Raw genomic sequence first — 5,401 nt, 5'->3', positions numbered from 1 at the left:
CTGTGACATCCTTCAGGGCAAATGTGAGAAGCCCAACCAAAGGAAAATGGGCAAAGCAAAACAGAGCCAATGGCAATGAGCCAAAGCGAGCACCAGCTGTAAGCAAGATGGGCCCAGAAACCAAAGACATCCCCCAAATGCATTCCGAGCACTGTCAGGTTCCCAGTCAAATCACTCTCTTCACATGCACTTTCTTCAGTGAATGTTTTATTAAGAGATATGAGATGCTATGGGTTCAGCACTTTGTCAGGACTGGGTGCAAAGGCGGGAATGCAACATATAGGTACAACCCTAACATTCCATTCATACCCGTCAGCATTGCTACAAAGACCATGAAAGCTATACGGTCAACAACTAGCCATGCACAGGCTCTCCTTAAAGGACACTTCTCATGTGAAAGATGTCTCTGAGGCAAGAATTACTGAAGCTAGCCTCCCTAATTCTACAGACACCCCCCCCCCCCAGGAATGCAATGGCAGACGAGGGCAAGCGATAAGGGTGCAGGAGGCAACAAACTAAATGGATGACAGGGTACAAAGAACAAGAAGGATACAACAAGCCAAAGAATACTGGGTAGAAATACAACAGGTACAGCTGGTCAAATGCCCGAGTCTGACAAGCACTCACTTTCACACAATCACTTCCCTATGGCCTCAGAAAACAAGTGTGTGTGTGGGGGAGGGGGGGTTGGACACCTCAGCTCTCCTTTCTCTGCAGTTTTCGATGTGGTAAAATGTCCGATGTTCCCAAATTATACCACTTTATATTTACACATTACTTTCTGTTAAAAATGAACCTGGGGAAGGGGAAAACAAACAAAGAAACACAAATCTGTGCATTTTTACATTGGGGGTAGGGTTTTTTTTTTTTATAAACCAGGCCCCAGTTCTTGTAACGTATTCGGACAGAATTATATATGAGAATAGAATAAACTAGTATCACCCGATTTTAGTTGCCTTATGTCTCCATTTGGTGGCGGTACAAGGATTATTTCCATAAAGCCACTCAGTTCTCATTCTTCACAGGCTGACTTGGTCTTCTGTGTTACCCTTTATGCCACTCCATTATTTGAAAAGGCTTATGAGATTGTACATCTCGTTTGGGGGATAGTAGAGCCTCAAGATTTTGATGATTATTACTTTAAGATTACTCTACCTTGACCTGACGAGATCTTTCTTGCCAGAGGTAGCAACATTCCTCAATAAGCACAATTGTTATTGCAGTCACATGGACTGAGTGACATGAAACCAAACAAATGAGAGTGAATCTGGTATCTGAGAGATTAAGAAGCAGAGCTTACAAGGTGTGGGTTTGGTTACCAGTATGTGGATCAAAGTTAAAGCAACCCTCAAAGTGCCCTTTGGCCAGATCTGAGAAACACACAGTTATTTGTAGATCATAGGCTTCATGATACACTACGTCACTTAATTCTCTAATGGACAATATACCCCTAGTCAATGATCACGCACCAGAAGGTACCATATTGTTTACTATAATGATTTGTTGTCTCACAAATGATGTGTTTATGTAAAGATGCCTCACTTCCTCTGTGGAAAGCATGAGGAGCAGTATAAAAGGGGTCACCAACCACGAGCTCTTCACTTACTTACCTGGATTCATAAGCCTGTCAAGTTCCTTCCACTGAAAGAAGGTAGGTCTGTTCCATTCCATTTGCCACCGTTAACTTTGTATTGTTAATTTTCTGAATGTAAGGTATTTTTCTTTAAGTTCTAATGCTAATAGTCTGATAGCAAATTGTTGCTCAATTGTATTTCTTGCTGTAAAGCAATATAAAGCTCCAGACCCGTTTACCCTCATGGGCCAAATTTGGTCCTTGAGAGATGGAAGTAGAACAACATTCACGAAGACAAATTTTAAAAGGGGATAATTTGGAATGATAGTTCTAGTAGTGTAGCCTTTGGGGCTAAAAGAAAGGACTTCGTTCTCATTCCCTAAGTACTGTCAGTATTTGAGCACTGAGTACTTATCAGATTTTATATTTGATGGTGGCCACAGTAAGGGAGGAAAACTCTTAAGGTATCAAGGAACCTGATTTTTAATTTAGTTTCAGACGGTAGGGGTGTTGGCCTGCAGTAGAAGACCTAGGTTCGAGTCCTCTCTTGAAGTCCTGATTCTGAATCCCTGGGGAGCCTTGACTCTGAAAAGCTTATACCCCGCAAAACTTGTTGGATTCTAAGGTACTATTGGACTCAAATCTAGATTTGTTACATTGAAATTATACGTTAGTATAATTGTTAATATACATACACCATTTGCTGTGCCCTCTTTCTCAACAGCAGTGGATTTTCTAGGAGCTTTCATAAAACTTTGTCCTACGATTGCCCCCATCCAGGTTTTCTCAGACCTTCCCATTCCCCACCCCCTCAGTGTGCTTTGGTACCATCTTTCCAGAAAGAACATATAGCCAAAGCAGTTCTGTTTACTGTATAGATGGGGAGGTGCAGGTTGTCAGGCCTCCCCATCCATATAGGAGCCATTTGTCGGTATCCCCCCATGCCTGCCATTCCCTTAACCACCACTGATAAAGGGAGTTTTCTGCCTTTTAAAAATGGTGCCTAGGAGGTGGGGAGGTACTTGGCCTGGCCTCCTCATCCGTCCTGCGTATACTCTGCCTGACTTCCAATGCCTCAGGAAGTTGAGGGCCCATGGATCAGTGGTAGAGCATCTGCTTGGCATGCAGAAGGTCCCAGGTTAAAATCCTGGAATCTCCAGTTAAAAAGGACCTCATTTGGAATACTGTGTGCAATTCTGGTCACCACACCTTAAAAAGGATATTATAGCTTTGGAAAAAGTGCAGAAAAGGGCAACTCAAATGATAAAAGGGTTGGGACACTTTCCCTATGAGGAAAGGTTAAGGCGCTTAGGGCTCTTTAGCTTGGAGAAACGATGACTGAGGGGTGACATGATCGAGGTTTATAAGATTATGCATGAGATAGAGCAGGTAGAGAAAGAGGTACTTTTCTCCCTTTCTCACAATACAAGAACTCGTGGGCACTCCATGAAATTGCTGAGCGGTCGGGTTAGAACGGATAAGAAGAAGTACTTCTTCACCCAAAGAGTGATTAACACTTGGAATTCACTGCCACAGGAAGTGGTGGCGGCTACAAGCGTGGACGGCTTCAAAAGGGAATTAGATAAGCATATGGAGCAGAGGTCCATCAGTGGCTATTAGCCACAAGGTATAGATAGGGACTCTGGGGCAAGTGATGCTCTGTCATCTTGGTGCTTGGGGGGGGGGCACCAGTGGGAGGGCTTCTAATGTCCTGGCCCCACTGGTGGACCTCCTGATGGCACTGGTATTTCTGGCCACTGTGTGATACAGAGCGTTGGACTGGATGGGCCTTTGGCCTGATCCAACCTTGGCATCTCTTATGTTCTTATGTTCTTAACAGGAAGTAGGCAATGCTGGCACCTCCAGTAATGGTTGGTTCTAGTTTACACGTTGCCACTGGCAAGTCCCAGCAGGAGTCCAGACTCTGCCTGAGAATCTGGAGAGCCACCGCCAGTATGAGTAGCCAGTACTGCCTGAGGGACTGATTCAATATAATGGTCTGATTCAGTATAAGGTAGCTACATATGTCCATGTGGCCATGTTAAAAGTGGTGCCAAGATGTGACACAGACAGAGAGAGAGAGGAGAGAAGGCTGGATGAACAATGTGTGAGGAAAGAGAAACAGTACCTTAATTTGTACTTATACTGTGCATCCCCCTTGGAGCAGCAGCGAGAATCGCCATGTGCTGGCCAGCCAGTTGTGCTGTTCCAGGGAGTGAAATACCTGAAATTCACTTTCATTTTCATCTAGAGCCATTCATCCCTCTTGTTCCCTTTTTTATTTTTCTAAAGAAGGATTACCCTTCGCTTCCTCTTTGTCGTTTTCTTTTGCATCCCGATGCACCCTCCTATAACTTCAGCCCTTGCTGAGGGGATTTTTTAAGATAATGTTAAACGTTGTGGCAGGGTAGGATTGCTTGGGAAGACATTCCTTGCAATCTGATCATTTCTAGAGTGATGCTTTGAAATCTCATCGAACCTCCTTTCCCACCACTCATTCCTGAATTTCTCTTTGATCAGAACTGATTTGAAACAGACCCCAAAATACTAAAACAAAACAAAAAGAGGAAAAGGAATGGGCCTTTAGATTAAAGGAAACGGGTAAAGAGGAGTGAAGAAAATGCCTCTTAACCATGCTACTAGCCAGTCACCACTCCAACAGAACTTTGTGCTGGAGAAGAGGCAGCCTGCGAAGAATCTAGTTAATGTAAATACTAGGGGCGAGTGCTCAGTATCTACCGAGCCAAATAAATACCTGAAAAATAACTTATTGGTATTTGGGGGGTATTTATTCAACCAAATCAGACTTTCTAATCTGATTCGGATACTGATCGAACTGGGCCCAAATAAAAGCCGGTAGTATTTGGCTTTTATTCGGGCTCAGCTTCACTTGCCAAAGCAGTGTGAGTTCACCCATCTTCTTGGTGAACTTGCACCACTTCTGGGTTACTTGTGCATGGTGTGGCTTTGCAAAAACCATTTATAGAGAATGACATTTGCAAAGCTAAGCCACACGCATGCCTTCCCTCCCCTCCCCTCCCCAGGCCGCGCTGTGGCAGTCCCATGCCTCAGCAAATGAAGGAAAGAAAGAAAGGAGAGCAATCGAAGATGCTTTGGGTCCCCTTTAGAGACAAAGGTGGCGTATGAATGGAGTAAATTATCTCTATACCATTCAAACACCACAGTTTTAAAAAACCTATCATTTAAAAAAAGGCTCTCCATTGGAACAATGTTGGGGGGGGCAGATAATGGCGGGCCCAGGGATCTCAGCTGTGGGGATGCTCTGTTGCTGCTGCAAATACAGCTACATTGGCATGGGCAGAGACAGACCCAGGAGGAATCATCTCTGTGTGGAAGCAGCCCAGGATACCAGTATTTTTAAATACAGTGTGGATTCTCGATTCAAAATATGAGCAATGAAACTAGTTGATTTTATACAAGGCAATGACCATTAAAAAAAAAACCCACCTATAATTCTGGCTCTTCAACAAACTCAATGTGCCTTTCCCTCTCTTTCAGCCTTCCCTTTCCATCGACAATAATGTCCGGGTGTTGTGGCGGCGGTGGTGGCGACAACATGACCGTCCTCTGCGTCCCCTGCGGGAACGAGGGCGGCTGCTGCCAACCATGCTGTTGCTGCCAGCCGTGCTGTTGCTGCAAGCCGTGCTGTTGCCAAAGCTGCTGTCAGCAATGCTGCCAGCCATCCTGTTGCCAATGCAAGAAAGGTTTGAAGCTCAGAGCAGTCCTGAAATGACGTGGGCTTAAGCCAGCATGACGAGCGTCCCTGGGAAGCCCTGCCTGTTGAAAATCTGAGCTCCTTCTTCTCTG

The 5,401-nt window shown here is 44.7% G+C and overlaps 1 long non-coding RNA gene across 1 annotated transcript; it reads left to right on the top strand.

Annotated features, from left to right (window-relative positions):
* The first annotated feature begins 1,609 nt into the window (after nucleotides 1–1,609).
* LOC107110481 lies at nucleotides 1,610–5,146 on the top strand. The gene is made up of 2 exons (XR_001482525.1): nucleotides 1,610–1,651; nucleotides 5,093–5,146. It is a non-coding gene; the product is annotated as an uncharacterized LOC107110481 (long non-coding RNA).
* The last annotated feature ends 255 nt before the right edge of the window (nucleotides 5,147–5,401 follow it).

This window comes from Gekko japonicus, unplaced genomic scaffold (assembly GCF_001447785.1).
Source record: "Gekko japonicus isolate JY-2015 unplaced genomic scaffold, Gekko_japonicus_V1.1 scaffold1775, whole genome shotgun sequence".
In the NCBI taxonomy this organism is placed as follows: Eukaryota; Metazoa; Chordata; class Lepidosauria; order Squamata; family Gekkonidae; genus Gekko; species Gekko japonicus.
This window is presented reverse-complemented; position numbering and strand designations above follow the sequence as displayed.